The sequence below is a fragment of the Doryrhamphus excisus genome, unplaced genomic scaffold (assembly GCF_037039965.1).
Source record: "Doryrhamphus excisus strain RoL-2023G ecotype Guam unplaced genomic scaffold, RoL_Dexc_Guam_v1.1 HiC_scaffold_24, whole genome shotgun sequence".
NCBI lineage: Eukaryota > Metazoa > Chordata > Actinopteri > Syngnathiformes > Syngnathidae > Doryrhamphus > Doryrhamphus excisus.
In genome coordinates, this window is record NW_027621862.1 from 6,692,553 (window position 1) to 6,718,193 (window position 25,641).

General features: G+C 47.2%; 16 non-coding genes across 16 annotated transcripts; all 16 read right to left on the bottom strand.

Moving 5' to 3' along the window:
- Positions 1-7,672: 7,672 nt before the first annotated feature.
- Positions 7,673-7,744, bottom strand: trnaq-uug (transfer RNA glutamine (anticodon UUG)). Its single transcript has one exon. It is a non-coding gene; the product is annotated as a tRNA-Gln (tRNA).
- A 1,177-nt stretch (positions 7,745-8,921) lies between these two features.
- On the bottom strand, positions 8,922-8,995 carry trnai-aau (transfer RNA isoleucine (anticodon AAU)). Its single transcript has one exon. It is a non-coding gene; the product is annotated as a tRNA-Ile (tRNA).
- A 2,646-nt stretch (positions 8,996-11,641) lies between these two features.
- trnaq-uug (transfer RNA glutamine (anticodon UUG)) lies at positions 11,642-11,713 on the bottom strand. The gene has a single exon. It is a non-coding gene; the product is annotated as a tRNA-Gln (tRNA).
- Positions 11,714-11,834: 121 nt separating this feature from the next.
- On the bottom strand, positions 11,835-11,906 carry trnap-agg (transfer RNA proline (anticodon AGG)). Its single transcript has one exon. It is a non-coding gene; the product is annotated as a tRNA-Pro (tRNA).
- Positions 11,907-12,323: 417 nt separating this feature from the next.
- trnai-aau (transfer RNA isoleucine (anticodon AAU)) lies at positions 12,324-12,397 on the bottom strand. Its single transcript has one exon. It is a non-coding gene; the product is annotated as a tRNA-Ile (tRNA).
- A 3,279-nt stretch (positions 12,398-15,676) lies between these two features.
- On the bottom strand, positions 15,677-15,748 carry trnaq-uug (transfer RNA glutamine (anticodon UUG)). Its single transcript has one exon. It is a non-coding gene; the product is annotated as a tRNA-Gln (tRNA).
- Positions 15,749-15,869: 121 nt separating this feature from the next.
- On the bottom strand, positions 15,870-15,941 carry trnap-agg (transfer RNA proline (anticodon AGG)). The gene has a single exon. It is a non-coding gene; the product is annotated as a tRNA-Pro (tRNA).
- A 417-nt stretch (positions 15,942-16,358) lies between these two features.
- trnai-aau (transfer RNA isoleucine (anticodon AAU)) lies at positions 16,359-16,432 on the bottom strand. The gene has a single exon. It is a non-coding gene; the product is annotated as a tRNA-Ile (tRNA).
- Positions 16,433-17,019: 587 nt separating this feature from the next.
- trnai-aau (transfer RNA isoleucine (anticodon AAU)) lies at positions 17,020-17,093 on the bottom strand. Its single transcript has one exon. It is a non-coding gene; the product is annotated as a tRNA-Ile (tRNA).
- A 2,660-nt stretch (positions 17,094-19,753) lies between these two features.
- trnaq-uug (transfer RNA glutamine (anticodon UUG)) lies at positions 19,754-19,825 on the bottom strand. The gene has a single exon. It is a non-coding gene; the product is annotated as a tRNA-Gln (tRNA).
- Positions 19,826-19,947: 122 nt separating this feature from the next.
- On the bottom strand, positions 19,948-20,019 carry trnap-agg (transfer RNA proline (anticodon AGG)). Its single transcript has one exon. It is a non-coding gene; the product is annotated as a tRNA-Pro (tRNA).
- A 417-nt stretch (positions 20,020-20,436) lies between these two features.
- Positions 20,437-20,510, bottom strand: trnai-aau (transfer RNA isoleucine (anticodon AAU)). The gene has a single exon. It is a non-coding gene; the product is annotated as a tRNA-Ile (tRNA).
- Positions 20,511-21,097: 587 nt separating this feature from the next.
- trnai-aau (transfer RNA isoleucine (anticodon AAU)) lies at positions 21,098-21,171 on the bottom strand. Its single transcript has one exon. It is a non-coding gene; the product is annotated as a tRNA-Ile (tRNA).
- A 2,659-nt stretch (positions 21,172-23,830) lies between these two features.
- trnaq-uug (transfer RNA glutamine (anticodon UUG)) lies at positions 23,831-23,902 on the bottom strand. The gene has a single exon. It is a non-coding gene; the product is annotated as a tRNA-Gln (tRNA).
- A 406-nt stretch (positions 23,903-24,308) lies between these two features.
- Positions 24,309-24,382, bottom strand: trnai-aau (transfer RNA isoleucine (anticodon AAU)). Its single transcript has one exon. It is a non-coding gene; the product is annotated as a tRNA-Ile (tRNA).
- Positions 24,383-24,969: 587 nt separating this feature from the next.
- trnai-aau (transfer RNA isoleucine (anticodon AAU)) lies at positions 24,970-25,043 on the bottom strand. The gene has a single exon. It is a non-coding gene; the product is annotated as a tRNA-Ile (tRNA).
- Between the last annotated feature and the right edge of the window lie 598 nt (positions 25,044-25,641).

Below are 25,641 nucleotides of genomic sequence, written 5' to 3' on the forward strand. Positions count from 1 at the left end.
TGCGGAGCCCAGGTGCTGGAGGACCAACACACCGAGGCAGCCGTCTGCGGCGCCATTTTGGAAACACGTAGTGGCATGGGAATAGATGACTACATGGTAATCAGGTGGTTAGGTGTCAGTGGTTCCAGACACATGGGTTGTTTACATTGTCCACAGTAAGAGGGTGATTATTCACAACAGACATGGCTTCATAAAGAAAGGTTCTCAAGGAAGTGTCATTCAACCTGCCAGCACTGTTTGCTAGGACTGAAATGAGCATGCTTCTGATGGTTCTGATCTGGCGCTCCCAAACACCTCCCATATGGCTTGCATTTATGACAAAGTTGCATTGCTTGTCTGCCAGGTATTCTGTTACTCTTTCTGTGTTTATTCCCTTTAGTGACTTTTCCATTTCATTTTCAGTTCAAACTAAGTATGTTCCTTGATATGATCGGATGTGCCAAACAGCACCTCTGATGGCAAAGAAGCATTTTAGGGCATTGATGAATGAGTCAGTGGTCATGTCCTCGAGCATCTCTATGTGAACACCTCCAGAACATAGACAAGTGAATAGTAGGCCGTACTGTTTTTGTTCTTTACGCCCTTGTTTTGTGTGAAAGGGGCCAAAACAATCCATGCCACCATAGGTAATTGGTGGGGAAGGCTCAATGCGGTCTTGAGGTAAGTTAGCCATCTTTTGTTCCTCCGTCGCTCCTCGAGCTTTCCGGCATGGGATGCACTGTTGACTATGTTGAGCCGCTGCTTTGCTCCCTCCCACGATCCAGTAGTCAGTTAATTCAAGAACCAATATAGTTCTGAGAATGGACCTTAGCTCAAATGGTATAGCACTTGCTTTGCATGTGAGAGGTAGCGGGATTGATTGCCTAAATTCTACAAGGAATGCTTTGTTTTATTGGCTAATTGTAGGCCATTCGCCATAGCGCACTCCAAGGTTACAGAGGTCAAAGGTAAGCTTATATTCAGCAGCACAGTGGCGAAAGGTAAATTTATGTGCAATACTGTTTCCACAGGTTCCCGATTGGTACAACCCGGCATTAATACCTCTTAGTGTAATTCTACCTACTGGTGGATGCCTTCTTCTGGCCGATCCTCAGGGCTGACCTCTGGTGGTGGTGCGGTGGACCCGGCGTGAGTGATAGGTTACCGACCGAGAACATGACTGGTGTTTGTGCCCCGATTTCTTTCCTTCCTCCAATAACAGTATTGTTAATTGATGTGGAGCGCCTATAGTGCTACTTCCGTAGGGTCTCACCTCATGCCACCGGACGCCCTGAGGACCAGACAAGGTGTGTAAACCCCAACCTGACGTACACTGACGCCATAGGTGCCCTTGGATAGGTTTTTCTTGTGGTGGTGTCCTGTTGGTTATGAGGGCGGGGTGTTGTTGACGGGGGCTTTTGTTGTTCCTTCACGGTCCGCATTCTTTGCACTCGGGGTCTAAATTTTGGGTAGAGGACAATGGGGTCGCCGCCCCCATTGATCTGCTTCATGCAGTCACGGTGCGTGAGAGGTTTGCCACCGCTTTGCTTTGCCATGCTGTTTTCTTGACCGACCTTTTCCAGCCTTGCTGGGGGTGTTTCGCAGTTGATTGGGTTGTGCGCTGTTGGTTATGGGGCCCGATGGGTTTTCGCCGTGGGCTTTTGTTGTTCCTGGAGCAGATGGGGTGAACCCATGACCTTGGCTTTATTAGCATCACGCTCTGACCAACTGAGCTGACCGACCACAGGACACCACTGCATCAAATGTTTCCAGCTCAAATCGACTAACTCATCCTTAACGGACCGCATTCTCCGTGCCATGCTGTTTTCTTTACCTTTCCCTGGTGGGTTGGTGGCCTTGATGGGGGTGTTTCGCAGTTCACTGGGTTCTGTGCTGTTGGTTATGGGGCCAGGGGGTTATGAGGGGTGGGGTCTTGTCGATGGGGGGTTTTGTTGTTCCTTCACGGTCCGCATTCTCTGCACCCGTGGTCTAAATTGCTGAGGATAATGGGGTCCACTGCCTCCATTGATCTGCTCCTTGCAGTCTTGGTGACCGAGAGGTTTGTTGACGCTCTGCTTTGACATGCTGTTTTCTTTACCTCTCGAGGGTGTTTCACAGGTGACAATTGACACTTTGGTCTCCCTCCCTTGTATGAACATTTTTACCCATTGGCGAACTGTTTTTGTGTCCGTGCCAGATGCACAGGATTTCCTTTTCTACTAAAGGCACCATTGTCAAGTTTGCATGCTTCGCAGGCCCAATGCTTAGAATTACATGCTTAGAAAAGAGGGGCTCATTGGTTCCAATTCCAGCAGTCCTCTACTGGTATTTCCATGACTCTGGTTTTTATACTTTTTATCAGAGGTCACGTTGAGGTACAAAGACTGTTTTCAGGAGAAATGCCACCCTGACCCTCCAGAGTCCACTTTTTAAAAGGCATTCATACACTCTGCGTTTTGTTTTCCATGTGGTTATTATGTTATGTTAGTCCAGATTAACAGCCTAGTTATTTGTGTCAGTCCCAGGGACCATTTCTAGACCCTCGTGTGACACTTGTGTTGGACTCTTTTGGAGAGCCCTTGCATTCCTCCCAATTGGTAAACCCTTTGTATCGGTGCCAAATACATACGGGATTCCCCACCTGCTGACCAAATGACACACGACAAGTGGCGTTGTCTCAACGTTGCAAGCAGTTAATGTCTAGAAGAGTAAAGGCAGCATTGCCGGGGTTACTTGCTCAGCTGGCGCTGTGGCTTAGCTGGTGAAAGTGCCTGTCTAGTAAACAGGAGATCCTTGGTTCAAATCCCAGCAGTGCCTGGTGCGTGGTCCGTGAAACTTTGGCAGCTGAATTTTGATCCACGTACCTCTTTTTGTCACTTGCCCTTCAAAAACGACAGCTGACATGATTGTTGTGGATCCCATTACGCCAGAAGGTGCTAAATCCAAAGAGTATGACATTGTGATGTTTTGTCATTCAGCGCCACTTTGCATAGGCTCAGCCACTTGACAGTTTAATTTTTTCTCCGACAGTGTTTCCCCATGTGGCATTGGTTGTTCAGTGGTAGAATTCTAGCTTGCCAATGCAGTGTCAATTCCCAGCTAATGCAGTGTCTCTCAGCTTATACTTTTTTTTAGAGTTCATGTGAAAAAAGTACAAAGGCTCTTTTTCCTGCGAATGGGCAGAACTCAGAATGACACCTGAAAAGTAACAGTCCGGACCACCTGAGAGTTAAGGCGGACAGCACTTGAGTATTTGCAAATTTCTGTCAGAAGTAGAAACTTATTGAAACCTTACTGCAGTGATGCTGATGTAGTCTCTGTGCAATGGTCAGTGCGTCGGCCGGGCCACGCGTGTGTTGTTGCCCTTTGCTGCCAGCCAATCAGGATGCGAGACAGATGTCAGACAAGCAGAGAGACTTTGGAGAAATGAAGTCAGGTATTTGAATCCCGTCTAAGCCATCAGTCAAGTCACAGTTTTCTTCTCCACAATATTATTTTTTCCAATTAATCCCTATATCATTACAAATTATCAGGCTTATATTGATACCAGTGCTTGAAATAAAATACAAAATCAATGCAAGGTAACAAAGAATATTTATTTATCAGGTTGCCACACTCAAGAACACTCTCAATAATAAAAAAACAAATAATAATCTACATGTAAGCAGTTATGAATAATGAACATACATATTGTTCACTTATTTTGCCGCCTTTGTTTCTCCTTGTCATAGAAAGGAGAGGCCTGGAAATCCCTCCAGTTCCCAAGTAGATGTACTTCTCTGAAGCCAGCGTGGATGCGGGGGCTTTTCCGGCCCTGCTTCAGCTGCATCCTGCAGAGGCACTTTCGGACAGGGGGTGGAGGAGATTCCTCCCTCTTTCTCTTCTTCTGCTGTTTTTCCTCCACCCTCTTTCTTGTCTCATCCACCTCTCGCTGGAAGAAGTCTGTTTGACTGAAATCTTTAAACGGCATCTTAGGGTCTGTCAGACCTTCTGCAGCAATAAGAGTATCTGACAGGGCCTCGTTGATAAACGTTGTGTGTTGCTGTCCCATTACCTTGATATTTTGATTTTGGTTGGCCACAGCACAGACATGGTTTTTGTTTGAGTTTTTTTGACACAGGAGGTGGTTGCTGCTGCTCCAACGGGGTATGAGCAGGTGGTGGTGGTGAAATAACCATCACTGCAGGCAGTGTCACTACAGGCACAAGATGCAACTATTCCGACAAAGGGACACATGATTACGTTTTTACCTAGCTTTGCTTTGGCTGAAGCTCTGTCAGGTTCAAACTCCTGTGACGCATGTTTAAAAAACACTTAAATACAGAAATTCAGAAGAGACAGACAACAATATTCTAAGTTGCTCACAGCGAGGAGAGTGAAACCACATACCCAGTGACATGCCGCTCCACTCTGAATATGCAGTTCACACTCCTCTCCTTTTATTCTCTTTCGGGGGTCCCTACTACATGGTCGTGCAACTCTAGGGGGGGGTGGAGAAGGCAGTTGCACGAGCTGTATTTGTTTGTCTATGTGTGTGTGTGTATGTGAGAGCAATTACTTGTAATGTTTTATTAGTTCTTATCTTGACACATTCTTGCAGGATTCACATGAACATCTGCAGGGTTGCTGTTGCTGCATCCAGGCACCTCCAGGACCTGGGGGTTGCTGGGGGTCTCTGATCAGGGTCACGGGAACATTCCTTCTTCAGCACATTCAAACACTTTCTATTGTCTAAGCAAATGGATATAAGGGTGATAAACAAAATAATAATTGTATATACACTTTATTCTAACAAGCTCAGTTACAGAAACTTTATTGTTCGAGTCAGATGCTGGGACAGGGGCCATGGTATTAGAGGTAGTCGCAGTAGTAGTTTGGAAGGGAAGAGGGTGAACAGAGGCGTGAACAAAGTTGAAAAGCCTGGTGGGAGGTGTGGAGGAAGGCTGCACTGGCTCTGCTCCTTGATCAGCTTGATCAGACAGGATGCCTGGAGAAGGACCACTTGTGGCGTGGCAAGGATCCTTCTTTTATGTCAAGAAGAGTATTAATGTTCTTGAAGCTGAGGGTATAGCGAAGGAATGACAGAAGGCTGTCCTTCCTTGCTATGCCCCTCAACCACCAGCACTCCTGTAGCCTCTTCTCTCTGGTACCTTTGGATAAGATACACAGTGTATCTTTTCAGTGTAACTGTTTCACTTATACTGTAGTTTGCCGTGTTTATGTCCGTCTCGTCGCTCACTCGCTCGGAAAAAGCAATTGTGCTGTTTTACCTGAAGTTCAGGATGGATGGAGAACAGAAGTGGCAGTCCTCGATAGTGTTGTCACGTTGTAACCCTTGAGCAGGGTTACAATTGCAACAACCAGTCTGGGAAAACAAACCCTCTCCCCTTGAACAAGACATCTCTTAATGTTTTTTCTCAGTGCTCAGTTGTACAATCTGACAGTCTTTTGCTGCCAAATCCTTCCAGTCAGGGATAATGGACCTGACCAAGAAAATTCCAGCTGTGGGATTTCAACCAGTGCCTCCTGAGCGAAAGGAGCCTTAATCTGGCGGTGAATGGTAGGCCCCTTCCCTGAAATGTGAAACCAACCTCGTTTGTCCTCCTACTGTGGTCAAGTACAGTATGCCAGAAGATTTCTGCTCCCTCACCCTCAACACCGAGAAGGCCAAGGAGATGACCGTGCACACAAGGAATAACTTGTTTAAGTAAACCTTTTCGACCTAGCTGACCCAGAAAAAAGTCAGTCTTTGTTTGTTAAATTATCCCAGTCACCATGAGGATGTGTGCTGGTTTAGTGCATATGCAGAAGTTAGTTCCCATCGTGTAATGATGTTTGGTCTGCTAATGTAATCTGACAGTGTGTACTCCAGGACGCTACAATGCACTTGCATGTTCCATGGTGTAATGGTTTGCACTCTGGACTCTGAATCCAGTGATCCAAGTTCAAGTCTTTGTGGAACCTACTTTCCCTGCAGCAATTGAGTGTTTGGACTGTGTCTTCCTTTAACAGTAAGTGTATGGTGACTTTTTTACTTACTCTACAAATCAGCTGTAACCGTGGATCAGGATGAGTTCCCCAAATGACGCGAATGTTTGTGACAGCTGATGTCAAGGATCAGCTGGCAGCATGTGAGGAAGAAACTTGGTTTGTGTGCGGGGCTACACAAGTCTGTCCAGTTTCAGTGGTTCGGTGAAAGGTAGGCCCCTTCCCATAAAAGTTAAACCAACCTCCTTTATCCTCCTACTGTGGTTAAGTACAGTATGCCAGAAGATTTCTGCTCCCTCATCCTCAACACCGAGAAGGCCAAGGAGATGACATGCACATGAGGAATAACTTGTTTAAGTAAACCTTTTCGACCCAGCTGACCCATCAAGAAGTCATTCTTTGTTTGTTAAATTCTCCCAGTCACCATGAGGATGTGTGCTGGTGAAGTGCATATGCAGAAGTTAGTTCCCATCGTGTAATGATGTTTGGTGTGTCTGAGGGGTTATAGCTCAGTGGTTGAGCATTTGACTGCAGATCAAGAGGTCTCCAATTCAAGTCCTGATGCACTCCCTTGTTTGAAGAATGAATGCATGGCTCAGACACCCTTGGGAATAGCAACAACTTGTGGTCATGTATCTCGAGTCTGTGTAATATAACTCTAGATTGCTTCCCATTTTGCATGACCTTTTTTCGATCTTCCAGGACGAACCTACCATCCAAATTTTCAATACCAAATGGCTGGTCACTTTTAATGGACAGTGGACAACAGTTTTCCTAGCTTATCTACACTTATCCTCTTAAATAAACAACTGCACAGTTTATCCTACATCATCTAAACAAATCATCCAAACAAATATCAATCCCACTACCTCTCACATGCAAAGCAAGCGCACTACCATTTGAGCTAATTCTGCTGCTGTTGCAGTGTTGGCAGAGAAGGTCCATGGTGGTCTAGTGGCTAGGATTCAGTGCGCTTTGGATAGGTTTTGACTGGAGATAGGATTTGTCTTCGGTCTCGGTTGAATGGTTGGGGTCATCTTGAAATGCTATCTGCGAACTGCTGTCATCAGCTCAGCAGCAGTCCTCGTTAGTATAGTGGAAAGTATATCCGCCTGTCACATGGAAGCCCGGGGTTCGTTACACTGAAGGGGAGTTCCTGTTTTGTATGTGACAATGTCATGTTGAACCTTGAGCAGTGTTGCGGTTGCAACAACCAGTCGGGTAAAACAAACCCTTCTCATGGGAAAAAGACCTCTCTTAATCTTCTTCTCAAAGTACTCAGCTGTGTTGTACAATCTGACAGTCCTTTGCTCCCAAATCATTCCCGTCGTGGATAATGGACCTGACCAGGAAAATGCCAGCTGTGGGATTTTAACCAGTGCCTGCCGAGCAAAAGGAGCCTTAATCTGGCGCTTTAGACCACTCATCCACACAACGTAAAAACCAAAGGCCTGGGTTAGGGTTAGGGATCCATGTGAAATCCCCTGACTCATGAGTAGACAAGTCTCATGCTTGTAACAATACTGACATCCAGTTTCCATTGTATTTCAACTGATATACAACGACATCATCTGTGAGGTTCTGAGCTTTTGACAAGTTGTTGTCCACGGTTACCACTGTGTATTTGTACTCAAATCAACAAGTAATCACACATTAACTGGTCAAGGAAAACACAGTCCAAATGTTTGATTGCTGCAGGGCAAGTTGGTTCCACCAAGACTTGAACTTGGATCACTGGATTCAAAGTCCAGAGTGCTAACCATTACACCACGGAACCTGCAAGGGTACAGACATTGTCAGGTCCTGAAGTACATCCTGTCAGATTCCATTATTGAACTTGATTGAAGTTGATTGAACTTCACTGATCCTGTTGTTTTGGGAATTGTGTCATAAGAAAAAGCAATAATCAGGTCAAAGGACAGGGAGGGCTTGTCCAGGAATTGAACTCGGGACCTCTAGACTACCAAGCCCCTGTTTTGACAAATACCTGCGATCCATATTCCCCGGGCAACGCCGCACTGGGGCATGAGGGCCGGGGTGTTGTTGACAGGGGCTTTTGTTGTTCCTTTACGGTCCGCATTCTCTGCACTCGTGGTCTAAATTTTGGGTAGAGGATAATGGGGTCCACTGCCCCCTTTGATCTGCTCCTTGCAGTCTTGGTGACCAAGAGGTTTGTTGCAGCTCTGCTTTTACATGCTGTTTTCTTTACCTCTCCCCGGTCTTTCTGCAGTCTTGTCGAGGGTGTTTCACAGGTGGTTGTCACTGTGGGCTTTTGTTGTTCCTGGGGCACATAAAGAAGAGTGGCCAGTATGGGGGTTGAACCCGTGACCTTGGCGCCACGCTCTGACCAACTGAGCTAACCGACCACAGGACACCATTGCATCAAATGTTTCCAGCTCAAATCAACTAACTCATCCTTAACAGACCGCATTCTCTGTGCTCGTGGTCAAAATTTTGGTTCTCGGACAATGGAGTCATCTGCCCCCATTGGTCATGCAGTCACGGTGGGCGAGAGGTTTGCCGCTGCTCTGCTTTGCCATGCTGTTTTCTTTACCGTTCCCTGGTCGGTTGGCAGCCTTGATGGGGGTGTTTCGCAGTTGACTGGGTTGTGCGCTGTTGGTTATGGGGCCTGGGGGGTTTTGGGCTTTTGTCGCCACCATGCTGTTTTCCTTGTGGTGGTGTACTGTTAGTTGTTGTCAACGGGGGCTTTTGTTGTTTCTTCACGGTCCGCATTCTCTGCACTCGTGGTCTGAAGAGGATAATGGGGTCCACTGCCCCCATTGATCTGCTCCTTGAGTCTTGGTGACCAAGAGGTTTTTTGCCGCTCTGCTTTGACATGCTGTTTTCTTTACCTTTCCCCGGTCTTGTCGAGGGTGGGTGGTGTGATGTCGGTTATGGGGGCCGGTAAGTTGCCGCCTTGGGAATTTGTTGTTCCTGGAGCACATAAAGAAGAGTGGCTAGTACGGGGGTTGAACTCGTGACCTTGGCGTTATTAGCACCACGCTCTGACCAACTGAGCTAACCGGCCACAGGACACCACTGCAATATTTTATGTTTTTTTTTTATTTTATGTACCCCGACGCAGACTCAATCGGTACGCTGGGGTCTGAGGGCGGGTACCTGGTGGACACCTTGTTTGTGCTCTTGACAGGTATTTCGGGACAGTTTAACAATTGGCTTTTGATGGTGGAACAAGCTAAAACAAGGAAAACAGATTGTTTAGCGTGCCTGGGAGTGGGCCCCTTATTGCAAATAGTTCCCGCTGTGATTTCCGCCGAGTGTCCCTGATGAATACATCCACTGCTCCAGAAGCAGCCTCGGCTAATTGTCGGCCATTCGCCGTAGCGCACCCCGAGGTTACAGAGGTCAAAGGTAAGCCCATATTCAGCAGCACAGTGGCGAAAGGTAAATTTATGTGCATTACCGTTTCCACAGGTTCCCGATTGGTACAACCCGGCATTAATATCTCTTGGTGTAATTCTACCTTACAGATGGATGCCTTCTTCCGGCCGATACTCAGGGCTGACCTCTGGTGGTGGTGCGGTGGACCCGGCGTGAGTGATAGGTTACCGACCGAGAACATGACTGGTGTTTGTGCGCCGATTCCTTTCCTTCTTCCAATGACAGTATTGTCAGTAGATGTGGAGCGCCTAGTGCATAGTGCTACTTCCGTAGGGTCTCACCTCATGCCACCGGCCGCCCTGAGGACCAGGCGAGGTGTGTCAACCTCACCCTGGTTAGACACCCCCAACCCGACGTACATTGACGCCATAGGTATCCCTCGTGGCGTCCCAGAGGAGTATAAAATTACAGATCAGGTTATATCCAGTTTTGCTTCTATCATCCCTTTGATTTCCATTAACCATAATACCGAAGTGATTCATTATCTGCATTATAACGTTCAGCGTCTCTCTAATTAAACTGAAGAAGCGTTCAGAGCAGTTAGTGTAGCAGTTAGCTACTTCTCTGATGGCCTTCCAGACTTGCATGGCAGTTGACATGCTATAAGCAGAAAAGGGTGGTGTGAGTGTAAGGTACATAAAAGATAAGGTAACATGGTTTAAAAAAAACAGTTTAAAACGTATAAATATGGTTAGAGCATTTAAGAGTAGTAATAGTTCATGTCATATATATAAAATTCAGTTGTAAAAGAAAAAAAGACACCCTACTATTTTTTATATGTTTGTGTCTAAAATAACCAAATCTCCATTGTTGGCGTTTGAGTGTAATACCGCAAGGTCCACTAGGGGGTGCTAGCAGTGATGGCGGTATAGAGTAGGTGACAAAACGACAGAGGAAGAATAAATCCTGAGGGTGAATATACGTCAAGTCATCGTGGATTGTCTTCTTTATTCTGTACCACATGTTAGTATAAAGTAGAAATAATGTATGCAAATGACTGTAAAGAGTGTAGAAGTTGCTAAAGTAAACAGCTGACTGCAAAGTGGTTTGTTATAAATTTTTTGTAGAGCACTTGAGCACATGTGAAATGGCTAACGGCTAATGCTAGCAGTCCTTAATGTATGGTGAATAGCATTCAGCAGGTTAACTGCAATATGTGAAATGTGTTACTGATAGTATTGTACTAAAGATATGTGACAAGTATACATTGGCTGTGGAAATTGTCACTAGATTGACATGTAAAGCCGATGTCTTAACATCACAAATGTTTAGCTGTTCAAATGTTTGTTTAACCAATAATGCTGGAAACAAACGGCCAACTGTTGGTGTAGTCATCTTATGAGATCTGAAGTGCTGTTATTGTTCTGAGAGAAAGAATAAATCCTGAGGGTGAATATACGTCAAGTCATCGTGGATTGTCGTCCTTATTCTGTACCACAGGATTTTCAAGGCATACAACCCCTCCAGGTGGTGGAGGGGCAACATTTTGGGGGTCGTCCGGGATGATTTCTGTGTCCTAGAGCGCAGCAAATCATCAATCCATTGAACCTGTCATCAGTTCATGGACAGACACACCACCATTGTGATCCAAGATGTCAGCACGCGAGTTGCAGCGAAGCATTCAGAAGCAACTGCACCAGTTGATCAGCTCTTCAAACACTGACGTACTCCACAAGTTGACTGCTTCCATTGAAGAAAAGAGGCCTGGGCTGGGGCTTACCACGACAGCGGTAACATAAAGGGAGGGATCCAAACCACACTGCACCCGTGACTCAGCAAACCAAAAGTGGAAAAAAAGGGACCAACAGGGAAACCGCTGCCGCTCTGGGCCCTCAGCACCTGCCAACGAAAAATAACGTCCTTAAATGCATAAAAGCAAGGCAACCCTCACACACACTTCAGTAATTAAAAGTCAATTTCAAGAGGGGCTCTGTCAAAGAGGGATTCAGGTAACCCTCTATGGGCTCACGCTGACACTGTTGTCCAGGCTGTATTGCCACTGCTTCAGCCGCGGTGGGTGGGGATGACTGGAGGAGGAAGAAGTGGAATGAAAGAGGCAGGTCCCGGAATTGACACCTCCAAGATCGACTGAGGTCTTAAACTGCCCACACGGACAAGCCAAATATCAGCAAAGGTTGAGCCAGTCACCTGAAGGTTAGATTTTTGATCTGAGTGTCCCGGATTCAAGTCCCTGTTCAGGTGACCAGTGACAGGGTCTCAGGTCCACCTGCAAACGCCTCCTTTTTGCCCTCAAAATACAAGGGCAACCCCTTGGTTCCACCAAGACTTGAACTTAGACCACTGGATTCAAAGTCCGGGGTGCTAACCATTACACCACGGAACCTGCAAGGGTACAGACAGCGCCGGGCCCTGAGTACATCCTGTCAGATTACATTAGCGTTGATATAACTTCACTGATGGTGGTGTTCTGGGGATTGTGTGGAAAGGTAGTTCAGGGGCAGGGAGGGCTTGTCCGAGAATTGAACTCTGGACCTCTTGCACCCTAAGCAAGAATCATACCACTAGACCAACAAGCTCCTTCCTGGGCAAATACTTACCTTTCCCCGATCAGTTGGCGGCCATGATGCGGGTGTTTTCGCAGTTGAATGGGTTGTGCGCTGTTGGTTATGGGGCCAGGGGGGGTTATGAGGGGCGGGGTGTTGTGGACGAGGGCTTTTTTTGTTCCTTCACGGTCCGCATTCTCTGCACTCGTGATGTAAAAGTTTGGATAGAGGATAATAGGGTACACTGCCATCTTTGATCTGCTCCTTGCAGTCTTGGTGACCAAGAGGTTTGTTGCCGCTCTGCTTTGACGTGCTGTTTTCTTTACCTTTCCCCGGTCTTTCTGCGGTCTTGTCGAAGGTGTTTCACAGGTGGGTGGGGTGATGTTGGTTATGGAGACCAGTGGGCTGTCGCCGTGGGCTTTTGTTGTTCCTGGAGCACATAAAGAAGAGTGGCTAGTACGGGGGTTGAACCCGTGACCTTGGCGTTATTAGCACCACGCTCTGACCAACTGAGCTAACCAACCACCGGACACCATTGCATCAAATGTTTCCAGCTCAAATCAACTAACTCATCCTTAACAGACGCATTCTCTATGCTCGTGGTCGAAATTTTGGTTCTCGGACAATAGGGTCATCTGCCCCCATTGATCATGCAGTCACGGTGGGCGAGAGGTTTGCTGCTGCTCTGCTTTGCCATGCTGTTTTCTTTACCTTTCCCCGGTCGGTTGGCAGCCTTGATGGGGGTGTTTCGCAGTTGACTGGGTTGTGCGCTGTTGGTTATGGGGCCTGGGGGGTTTTGGGCTTTTGTCCCCGCCATGCTGTTTTCCTTGTACTGTTAGCTGTTGTCAACGGGGGCTTTTGTTGTTTCTTCACGGTCCGCATTCTCTGCACTCGTGGTCTGAAGAGGATAATGGGGTCCACTGCCCCCATTGATCTGCTCCTTGAGTCTTGGTGACCAAGAGGTTTTTTGCCGCTCTGCTTTGACATGCTGTTTTCTTTACCTTTCCCCGGTCTTTTCGAGGGTGGGTGGTGTGATGTCGGTTATGGGGGCCGGTAAGTTGCCAACCAAGGCTTTTGTTGTTCCTGGAGCACATAAAGAAGAGTGGCTAGTACGGGGGTTGAACTCGTGACCTTGGCGTTATTAGCACCACGCTCTGACCAACTGAGCTAACCGGCAACAGGACACCACTGCAATATTTTATGTTTTTTTTTTTATTTTATGTACCCCGACGCAGACTCAATCGGTACGCTGGGGTCTGAGGGCGGGTACCTGGTGGACACCTTGTTTGTGCTCTTGACAGGTATTTCGGGACAGTTTAACAATTGGCTTTTGATGGTGGAACAAGCTAAAACAAGGAAAACAGATTGTTTAGCGTGCCTGGGAGTGGGCCCCTTATTGCAAATAGTTCCCGCTGTGATTTCCGCCGAGTGTCCCTGATGAATACATCCACTGCTCCAGAAGCAGCCTCGGCTAATTGTCGGCCATTCGCCGTAGCGCACCCCGAGGTTACAGAGGTCAAAGGTAAGCCCATATTCAGCAGCACAGTGGCGAAAGGTAAATTTATGTGCATTACCGTTTCCACAGGTTCCCGATTGGTACAACCCGGCATTAATATCTCTTGGTGTAATTCTACCTTACAGATGGATGCCTTCTTCCGGCCGATACTCAGGGCTGACCTCTGGTGGTGGTGCGGTGGACCCGGCGTGAGTGATAGGTTACCGACCGAGAACATGACTGGTGTTTGTGCGCCGATTCCTTTCCTTCTTCCAATGACAGTATTGTCAGTAGATGTGGAGCGCCTAGTGCATAGTGCTACTTCCGTAGGGTCTCACCTCATGCCACCAGCCGCCCTGAGGACCAGGCGAGGTGTGTCAACCTCACCCTGGTTAGACACCCCCAACCCGACGTACATTGACGCCATAGGTATCCCTCGTGGCGTCCCAGAGGAGTATAAAATTACAGATCAGGTTATATCCAGTTTTGCTTCTATCATCCCTTTGATTTCCATTAACCATAATACCGAAGTGATTCATTATCTGCATTATAACGTTCAGCGTCTCTCTAATCAAACTGAAGAAGCGTTCAGAGCAGTTAGTGTAGCAGTTAGCTACTTCTCTGATGGCCTTCCAGACTTGCATGGCAGTTGACATGCTATAAGCAGAAAAGGGTTGTGTGAGTGTAAGGTACATAAAAGATAAGGTAACATGGTTTAAAAAAAAACAGTTTAAAATGTATAAATATGGTTAGAGCATTTAAGAGTAGTAATAGTTCATGTCATATATATAAAATTCAGTTGTAAAAGAAAAAAAGACACCCTACTATTTTTTACATGTTTGTATCTAAAATAACCAAATCTCCATTGTTGGCGTTTGAGTGTAATACCGCAAGGTCCACTAGGGGGTGCTAGCAGTGATGGCGGTATAGAGTAGGTGACAAAACGACAGAGGAAGAATAAATCCTGAGGGTGAATATACGTCAAGTCATCGTGGATTGTCTTCTTTATTCTGTACCACATGTTAGTATAAAGTAGAAATAATGTATGCAAATGACTGTAAAGAGTGTAGAAGTTGCTAAAGTAAACAGCTGACTGCAAAGTGGTTTGTTATAAATGTTTTGTAGAGCACTTGAGCACATGTGAAATGGCTAACGGCTAATGCTAGCAGTCCTTAATGTATGGTGAATAGCATTCAGCAGGTTAACTGCAATATGTGAAATGTGTTACTGATAGTATTGTACTAAAGATATGTGACAAGTATACATTGGCTGTGGAAATTGTCACTAGATTGACATGTAAAGCCGATGTCTTAACATCACAAATGTTTAGCTGTTCAAATGTTTGTTTAACCAATAATGCTGGAAACAAACGGCCAACTGTTGGTGTAGTCATCTTATGAGATCTGAAGTGCTGTTATTGTTCTGAGAGAAAGAATAAATCCTGAGGGTGAATATACGTCAAGTCATCGTGGATTGTCGTCCTTATTCTGTACCACAGGATTTTCAAGGCATACAACCCCTCCCGGTGGTGGAGGGGCAACATTTTGGGGGTCGTCCGGGATGATTTCTGTGTCCTAGAGCGCAGCAAATCATCAATCCATTGAACCTGTCATCAGTTCATGGACAGACACACCACCATTGTGATCCAAGATGTCAGCACGCGAGTTGCAGCGAAGCATTCAGAAGCAACTGCACCAGTTGATCAGCTCTTCAAACACTGACGTACTCCACAAGTTGACTGCTTCCATTGAAGAAAAGAGGCCTGGGCTGGGGCTTACCACGACAGCGGTAACATAAAGGGAGGGATCCAAACCACACTGCACCCGTGACTCAGCAAACCAAAAGTGGAAAAAAAGGGACCAACAGGGAAACCGCTGCCGCTCTGGGCCCTCAGCACCTGCCAACGAAAAATAACGTCCTTAAACGCATAAAAGCAAGGCAACCCTCACACACACTTCAGTAATTAAAAGTCAATTTCAAGAGGGGCTCTGTCAAAGAGGGATTCAGGTAACCCTCTATGGGCTCACGCTGACACTGTTGTCCAGGCTGTATTGCCACTGCTTCAGCCGCGGTGGGTGGGGATGACTGGAGGAGGAAGAAGAAGTGGAATGAAAGAGGCAGGTCCCGGAATTGACACCTCCAAGATCGACTGAGGTCTTAAACTGCCCACACGGACAAGCCAAATATCAGCAAAGGTTGAGCCAGTCACCTGAAGGTTAGATTTTTGATCTGAGTGTCCCGGATTCAAGTCCCTGTTCAGGTGACCAGTGACAGGGTCTCAGGGCAACAGGGCAACAGGGCAATCCCTTGGTTCCACCAAGACTTGAACTTAGACCACTGGATTCAAAGTCCGGGGTGCTAACCATTACACCACGGAACCTGCAAGGGTACAGACAGCGCCGGGCCCTGAGTACATCCATTCAGATTACATTAGCGTTGATATAACTTCACTGATGGTGGTGTTCCGGGGATTGTGTGGAAAGGTAGTTCAGGGGCAGGGAGGGCTTGTCCGAGAATTGAACTCGAGACCTCTTGCACCCTAAGCAAGAATCATACCACTAGACCAACAAGCTCCTTCCTGGGCAAATACTTACCTTTCCCCGATCAGTTGGCGGCCATGATGCGGGTGTTTTCGCAGTTGAATGGGTTGTGCGCTGTTGGTTATGGGGCCAGGGGGGGTTATGAGGGGCGGGGTGTTGTGGACGAGGGCTTTTTTTGTTCCTTCACGGTCCGCATTCTCTGCACTCGTGATGTAAAAGTTTGGATAGAGGATAATAGGGTACACTGCCATCTTTGATCTGCTCCTTGCAGTCTTGGTGACCAAGAGGTTTGTTGCCGCTCTGCTTTGACGTGCTGTTTTCTTTACCTTTCCCCGGTCTTTCTGCGGTCTTGTCGAAGGTGTTTCACAGGTGGGTGGGGTGATGTTGGTTATGGAGACCAGTGGGCTGTCGCCGTGGGCTTTTGTTGTTCCTGGAGCACATAAAGAAGAGTGGCTAGTACGGGGGTTGAACCCGTGACCTTGGCGTTATTAGCACCACGCTCTGACCAACTGAGCTAACCAACCACCGGACACCATTGCATCAAATGTTTCCAGCTCAAATCAACTAACTCATCCTTAACAGATGCATTCTCTGTGCTCGTGGTCGAAATTTTGGTTCTCGGACAATAGGGTCATCTGCCCCCATTGATCATGCAGTCACGGTGGGCGAGAGGTTTGCTGCTGCTCTGCTTTGCCATGCTGTTTTTTTTACCTTTCCCTGGTCGGTTGGCAGCCTTGATGGGGGTGTTTCGCAGTTGACTGGGTTGTGCGCTGTTGGTTATGGGGCCTGGGGGGTTTTGGGCTTTTGTCCCCGCCATGCTGTTTTCCTTGTGGTGGTGTACTGTTAGCTGTTGTCAACGGGGGCTTTTGTTGTTTCTTCACGGTCCGCATTCTCTGCACTCGTGGTCTGAAGAGGATAATGGGGTCCACTGCCCCCATTGATCTGCTCCTTGAGTCTTGGTGACCAAGAGGTTTTTTGCCGCTCTGCTTTGACATGCTGTTTTCTTTACCTTTCCCCGGTCTTTTCGAGGGTGGGTGGTGTGATGTCGGTTATGGGGGCCGGTAAGTTGCCAACCAAGGCTTTTGTTGTTCCTGGAGCACATAAAGAAGAGTGGCTAGTACGGGGGTTGAACTCGTGACCTTGGCGTTATTAGCACCACGCTCTGACCAACTGAGCTAACCGGCCACAGGACACCACGGCAATATTTTATGTTTTTTTTTTTTATTTTATGTACCCCGAATCAGACTCAATCGGTACGCTGGGGTCTGAGGGCGGGTACCTGGTGGACACCTTGTTTGTGCTCTTGACAGGTATTTCGGGACAGTTTAACAATTGGCTTTTGATGGTGGAACAAGCTAAAACAAGGAAAACAGATTGTTTAGCGTGCCTGGGAGTGGGCCCCTTATTGCAAATAGTTCCCGCTGTGATTTCCGCCGAGTGTCCCTGATGAATACATCCACTGCTCCAGAAGCAGCCTCGGCTAATTGTCGGCCATTCGCCGTAGCGCACCCCGAGGTTACAGAGGTCAAAGGTAAGCTCATATTCAGCAGCACAGTGGCGAAAGGTAAATTTATGTGCATTACCGTTTCCACAGGTTCCCGATTGGTACAACCCGGCATTAATATCTCTTGGTGTAATTCTACCTTACAGATGGATGCCTTCTTCCGGCCGATACTCAGGGCTGACCTCTGGTGGTGGTGCGGTGGACCCGGCGTGAGTGATAGGTTACCGACCGAGAACATGACTGGTGTTTGTGCGCCGATTCCTTTCCTTCTTCCAATGACAGTATTGTCAGTAGATGTGGAGCGCCTAGTGCATAGTGCTACTTCCGTAGGGTCTCACCTCATGCCACCGGCCGCCCTGAGGACCAGGCGAGGTGTGTCAACCTCACCCTGGTTAGACACCCCCAACCCGACGTACATTGACGCCATAGGTATCCCTCGTGGCGTCCCAGAGGAGTATAAAATTACAGATCAGGTTATATCCAGTTTTGCTTCTATCATCCCTTTGATTTCCATTAACCATAATACCGAAGTGATTCATTATCTGCATTATAACGTTCAGCGTCTCTCTAATCAAACTGAAGAAGCGTTCAGAGCAGTTAGTGTAGCAGTTAGCTACTTCTCTGATGGCCTTCCAGACTTGCATGGCAGTTGACATGCTATAAGCAGAAAAGGGTGGTGTGAGTGTAAGGTACATAAAAGATAAGGTAACATGGTTTAAAAAAAAAACAGTTTAAAACGTATAAATATGGTTAGAGCATTTAAGAGTAGTAATAGTTCATGTCATATATATAAAATTCAGTTGTAAAAGAAAAAAGACACCCTACTATTTTTTATATGTTTGTGTCTAAAATAACCAAATCTCCATTGTTGGCGTTTGAGTGTAATACCGCAAGGTCCACTAGGGGGTGCTAGCAGTGATGGCGGTATAGAGTAGGTGACAAAACGACAGAGGAAGAATAAATCCTGAGGGTGAATATACGTCAAGTCATCGTGGATTGTCTTCTTTATTCTGTACCACATGTTAGTATAAAGTAGAAATAATGTATGCAAATGACTGTAAAGAGTGTAGAAGTTGCTAAAGTAAACAGCTGACTGCAAAGTGGTTTGTTATAAATGTTTTGTAGAGCACTTGAGCACATGTGAAATGGCTAACGGCTAATGCTAGCAGTCCTTAATGTATGGTGAATAGCATTCAGCAGGTTAACTGCAATATGTGAAATGTGTTACTGATAGTATTGTACTAAAGATATGTGACAAGTATACATTGGCTGTGGAAATTGTCACTAGATTGACATGTAAAGCCGATGTCTTAACATCACAAATGTTTAGCTGTTCAAATGTTTGTTTAACCAATAATGCTGGAAACAAACGGCCAACTGTTGGTGTAGTCATCTTATGAGATCTGAAGTGCTGTTATTGTTCTGAGAGAAAGAATAAATCCTGAGGGTGAATATACGTCAAGTCATCGTGGATTGTCGTCCTTATTCTGTACCACAGGATTTTCAAGGCATACAACCCCTCCCGGTGGTGGAGGGGCAACATTTTGGGGGTCGTCCGGGATGATTTCTGTGTCCTAGAGCGCAGCAAATCATCAATCCATTGAACCTGTCATCAGTTCATGGACAGACACACCACCATTGTGATCCAAGATGTCAGCACGCGAGTTGCAGCGAAGCATTCAGAAGCAACTGCACCAGTTGATCAGCTCTTCAAACACTGACGTACTCCACAAGTTGACTGCTTCCATTGAAGAAAAGAGGCCTGGGCTGGGGCTTACCACGACAGCGGTAACATAAAGGGAGGGATCCAAACCACACTGCACTCGTGACTCAGCAAACCAAAAGTGGAAAAAAAGGGACCAACAGGGAAACCGCTGCCACTCTGGGCCCTCAGCACCTGCCAACGAAAAATAACGTCCTTAAACGCATAAAAGCAAGGCAACCCTCACACACACTTCAGTAATTAAAAGTCAATTTCAAGAGGGGCTCTGTCAAAGAGGGATTCAGGTAACCCTCTATGGGCTCACGCTGACACTGTTGTCCAGGCTGTATTGCCACTGCTTCAGCCGCGGTGGGTGGGGATGAATGGAGGAGGAAGAAGAAGTGGAATGAAAGAGGCAGGTCCCGGAATTGACACCTCCAAGATCGACTGAGGTCTTAAACTGCCCACACGGACAAGCCAAATATCAGCAAAGGTTGAGCTAGTCACCTGAAGGTTAGATTTTTGATCTGAGTGTCCCGGATTCAAGTCCCTGTTCAGGTGACCAGTGACAGGGTCTCAGGTCCACTTGCAAACGCCTCCTTTTTGCCCTCAAAATACAAGGGCAACAGGGCAATCCCTTGGTTCCACCAAGACTTGAACTTAGACCACTGGATTCAAAGTCCGGGGTGCTAACCATTACACCACGGAACCTGCAAGGGTACAGACAGCGCCGGGCCCTGAAGTACATCCTGTCAGATTACATTAGCGTTGATATAACTTCACTGATGGTGGTGTTCCGGGGATTGTGTGGAAAGGTAGTTCAGGGGCAGGGAGGGCTTGTCCGAGAATTGAACTCGGGACCTCTTGCACCCTAAGCAAGAATCATACCACTAGACCAACAAGCCCCTTCCTGGGCAAATACTTACCTTTCCCCGATCAGTTGGCGGCCATGATGCGGGTGTTTTCGCAGTTGAATGGGTTGTGCGCTGTTGGTTATGGGGCCAGGGGGGGTTATGAGGGGCGGGGTGTTGTGGACGAGGGCTTTTTTTGTTCCTTCACGGTCCGCATTCTCTGCACTCGTGATGTAAAAGTTTGGATAGAGGATAATAGGGTACACTGCCATCTTTGATCTGCTCCTTGCAGTCTTGGTGACCAAGAGGTTTGTTGCCGCTCTGCTTTGACGTGCTGTTTTCTTTACCTTTCCCCGGTCTTTCTGCGGTCTTGTCGAAGGTGTTTCACAGGTGGGTGGGGTGATGTTGGTTATGGAGACCAGTGGGCTGTCGCCGTGGGCTTTTGTTGTTCCTGGAGCACATAAAGAAGAGTGGCTAGTACGGGGGTTGAACCCGTGACCTTGGCGTTATTAGCACCACGCTCTGACCAACTGAGCTAACCAACCACCGGACACCATTGCATCAAATGTTTCCAGCTCAAATCAACTAACTCATCCTTAACAGATGCATTCTCTGTGCTCGTGGTCGAAATTTTGGTTCTCGGACAATAGGGTCATCTGCCCCCATTGATCATGCAGTCACGGTGGGCGAGAGGTTTGCTGCTGCTCTGCTTTGCCATGCTGTTTTTTTTACCTTTCCCTGGTCGGTTGGCAGCCTTGATGGGGGTGTTTCGCAGTTGACTGGGTTGTGCGCTGTTGGTTATGGGGCCTGGGGGGTTTTGGGCTTTTGTCCCCGCCATGCTGTTTTCCTTGTGGTGGTGTACTGTTAGCTGTTGTCAACGGGGGCTTTTGTTGTTTCTTCACGGTCCGCATTCTCTGCACTCGTGGTCTGAAGAGGATAATGGGGTCCACTGCCCCCATTGATCTGCTCCTTGAGTCTTGGTGACCAAGAGGTTTTTTGCCGCTCTGCTTTGACATGCTGTTTTCTTTACCTTTCCCCGGTCTTTTCGAGGGTGGGTGGTGTGATGTCGGTTATGGGGGCCGGTAAGTTGCCAACCAAGGCTTTTGTTGTTCCTGGAGCACATAAAGAAGAGTGGCTAGTACGGGGGTTGAACTCGTGACCTTGGCGTTATTAGCACCACGCTCTGACCAACTGAGCTAACCGGCCACAGGACACCACGGCAATATTTTATGTTTTTTTTTTTATTTTATGTACCCCGAATCAGACTCAATCGGTACGCTGGGGTCTGAGGGCGGGTACCTGGTGGACACCTTGTTTGTGCTCTTGACAGGTATTTCGGGACAGTTTAACAATTGGCTTTTGATGGTGGAACAAGCTAAAACAAGGAAAACAGATTGTTTAGCGTGCCTGGGAGTGGGCCCCTTATTGCAAATAGTTCCCGCTGTGATTTCCGCCGAGTGTCCCTGATGAATACATCCACTGCTCCAGAAGCAGCCTCGGCTAATTGTCGGCCATTCGCCGTAGCGCACCCCGAGGTTACAGAGGTCAAAGGTAAGCTCATATTCAGCAGCACAGTGGCGAAAGGTAAATTTATGTGCATTACCGTTTCCACAGGTTCCCGATTGGTACAACCCGGCATTAATATCTCTTGGTGTAATTCTACCTTACAGATGGATGCCTTCTTCCGGCCGATACTCAGGGCTGACCTCTGGTGGTGGTGCGGTGGACCCGGCGTGAGTGATAGGTTACCGACCGAGAACATGACTGGTGTTTGTGCGCCGATTCCTTTCCTTCTTCCAATGACAGTATTGTCAGTAGATGTGGAGCGCCTAGTGCATAGTGCTACTTCCGTAGGGTCTCACCTCATGCCACCAGCCGCCCTGAGGACCAGGCGAGGTGTGTCAACCTCACCCTGGTTAGACACCCCCAACCCGACGTACATTGACGCCATAGGTATCCCTCGTGGCGTCCCAGAGGAGTATAAAATTACAGATCAGGTTATATCCAGTTTTGCTTCTATCATCCCTTTGATTTCCATTAACCATAATACCGAAGTGATTCATTATCTGCATTATAACGTTCAGCGTCTCTCTAATCAAACTGAAGAAGCGTTCAGAGCAGTTAGTGTAGCAGTTAGCTACTTCTCTGATGGCCTTCCAGACTTGCATGGCAGTTGACATGCTATAAGCAGAAAAGGGTGGTGTGAGTGTAAGGTACATAAAAGATAAGGTAACATGGTTTAAAAAAAAAACAGTTTAAAACGTATAAATATGGTTAGAGCATTTAAGAGTAGTAATAGTTCATGTCATATATATAAAATTCAGTTGTAAAAGAAAAAAGACACCCTACTATTTTTTATATGTTTGTGTCTAAAATAACCAAATCTCCATTGTTGGCGTTTGAGTGTAATACCGCAAGGTCCACTAGGGGGTGCTAGCAGTGATGGCGGTATAGAGTAGGTGACAAAACGACAGAGGAAGAATAAATCCTGAGGGTGAATATACGTCAAGTCATCGTGGATTGTCTTCTTTATTCTGTACCACATGTTAGTATAAAGTAGAAATAATGTATGCAAATGACTGTAAAGAGTGTAGAAGTTGCTAAAGTAAACAGCTGACTGCAAAGTGGTTTGTTATAAATGTTTTGTAGAGCACTTGAGCACATGTGAAATGGCTAACGGCTAATGCTAGCAGTCCTTAATGTATGGTGAATAGCATTCAGCAGGTTAACTGCAATATGTGAAATGTGTTACTGATAGTATTGTACTAAAGATATGTGACAAGTATACATTGGCTGTGGAAATTGTCACTAGATTGACATGTAAAGCCGATGTCTTAACATCACAAATGTTTAGCTGTTCAAATGTTTGTTTAACCAATAATGCTGGAAACAAACGGCCAACTGTTGGTGTAGTCATCTTATGAGATCTGAAGTGCTGTTATTGTTCTGAGAGAAAGAATAAATCCTGAGGGTGAATATACGTCAAGTCATCGTGGATTGTCGTCCTTATTCTGTACCACAGGATTTTCAAGGCATACAACCCCTCCCGGTGGTGGAGGGGCAACATTTTGGGGGTCGTCCGGGATGATTTCTGTGTCCTAGAGCGCAGCAAATCATCAATCCATTGAACCTGTCATCAGTTCATGGACAGACACACCACCATTGTGATCCAAGATGTCAGCACGCGAGTTGCAGCGAAGCATTCAGAAGCAACTGCACCAGTTGATCAGCTCTTCAAACACTGACGTACTCCACAAGTTGACTGCTTCCATTGAAGAAAAGAGGCCTGGGCTGGGGCTTACCACGACAGCGGTAACATAAAGGGAGGGATCCAAACCACACTGCACTCGTGACTCAGCAAACCAAAAGTGGAAAAAAAGGGACCAACAGGGAAACCGCTGCCACTCTGGGCCCTCAGCACCTGCCAACGAAAAATAACGTCCTTAAACGCATAAAAGCAAGGCAACCCTCACACACACTTCAGTAATTAAAAGTCAATTTCAAGAGGGGCTCTGTCAAAGAGGGATTCAGGTAACCCTCTATGGGCTCACGCTGACACTGTTGTCCAGGCTGTATTGCCACTGCTTCAGCCGCGGTGGGTGGGGATGAATGGAGGAGGAAGAAGAAGTGGAATGAAAGAGGCAGGTCCCGGAATTGACACCTCCAAGATCGACTGAGGTCTTAAACTGCCCACACGGACAAGCCAAATATCAGCAAAGGTTGAGCCAGTCACCTGAAGGTTAGATTTTTGATCTGAGTGTCCCGGATTCAAGTCCCTGTTCAGGTGACCAGTGACAGGGTCTCAGGTCCACTTGCAAACGCCTCCTTTTTGCCCTCAAAATACAAGGGCAACAGGGCAATCCCTTGGTTCCACCAAGACTTGAACTTAGACCACTGGATTCAAAGTCCGGGGTGCTAACCATTACACCACGGAACCTGCAAGGGTACAGACAGCGCCGGGCCCTGAAGTACATCCTGTCAGATTACATTAGCGTTGATATAACTTCACTGATGGTGGTGTTCTGGGGATTGTGTGGAAGGGTAGTTCAGGGGCAGGGAGGGCTTTTTTTGTTCCTTCACGGTCCGCATTCTCTGCACTCGTGATGTAAAAGTTTGGATAGAGGATAATAGGGTACACTGCCATCTTTGATCTGCTCCTTGCAGTCTTGGTGACCAAGAGGTTTGTTGCCGCTCTGCTTTGACGTGCTGTTTTCTTTACCTTTCCCCGGTCTTTCTGCGGTCTTGTCGAAGGTGTTTCACTGGTGGGTGGGGTGATGTTGGTTATGGAGACCAGTGGGCTATCGCCGTGGGCTTTTGTTGTTCCTGGAGCACATAAAGAAGAGTGGCTAGTACGGGGGTTGAACCCGTGACCTTGGCGTTATTAGCACCACGCTCTGACCAACTGAGCTAACCAACCACCGGACGCCATTGCATCAAATGTTTCCAGCTCAAATCAACTAACTAATCCTTAACAGACGCATTCTCTGTGCTCGTGGTCGAAATTTTGGTTCTCGGACAATAGGGTCATCTGCCCCCATTGATCATGCAGTCACGGTGGGCGAGAGGTTTGCTGCTGCTCTGCTTTGCCATGCTGTTTTCTTTACCTTTCCCCGGTCGGTTGGCAGCCTTGATGGGGGTGTTTCGCAGTTGACTGGGTTGTGCGCTGTTGGTTATGGGGCCTGGGGGGTTTTGGGCTTTTGTCCCCACCATGCTGTTTTCCTTGTGGTGGTGTACTGTTAGCTGTTGTCAACGGGGGCTTTTGTTGTTTCTTCACGGTCCGCATTCTCTGCACTCGTGGTCTGAAGAGGATAATGGGGTCCACTGCCCCCATTGATCTGCTCCTTGAGTCTTGGTGACCAAGAGGTTTTTTGCCGCTCTGCTTTGACATGCTGTTTTCTTTACCTTTCCCCGGTCTTTTCGAGGGTGGGTGGTGTGATGTCGGTTATGGGGGCCGGTAAGTTGCCAACCAAGGCTTTTGTTGTTCCTGGAGCACATAAAGAAGAGTGGCTAGTACGGGGGTTGAACTCGTGACCTTGGCGTTATTAGCACCACGCTCTGACCAACTGAGCTAACCGGCCACAGGACACCACTGCAATATTTTATGTTTTTTTTTTATTTTATGTACCCCGACGCAGACTCAATCGGTACGCTGGGGTCTGAGGGCGGGTACCTGGTGGACACCTTGTTTGTGCTCTTGACAGGTATTTCGGGACAGTTTAACAATTGGCTTTTGATGGTGGAACAAGCTAAAACAAGGAAAACAGATTGTTTAGCGTGCCTGGGAGTGGGCCCCTTATTGCAAATAGTTCCCGCTGTGATTTCCGCCGAGTGTCCCTGATGAATACATCCACTGCTCCAGAAGCAGCCTCGGCTAATTGTCGGCCATTCGCCGTAGCGCACCCCGAGGTTACAGAGGTCAAAGGTAAGCCCATATTCAGCAGCACAGTGGCGAAAGGTAAATTTATGTGCATTACCGTTTCCACAGGTTCCCGATTGGTACAACCCGGCATTAATATCTCTTGGTGTAATTCTACCTTACAGATGGATGCCTTCTTCCGGCCGATACTCAGGGCTGACCTCTGGTGGTGGTGCGGTGGACCCGGCGTGAGTGATAGGTTACCGACCGAGAACATGACTGGTGTTTGTGCGCCGATTCCTTTCCTTCTTCCAATGACA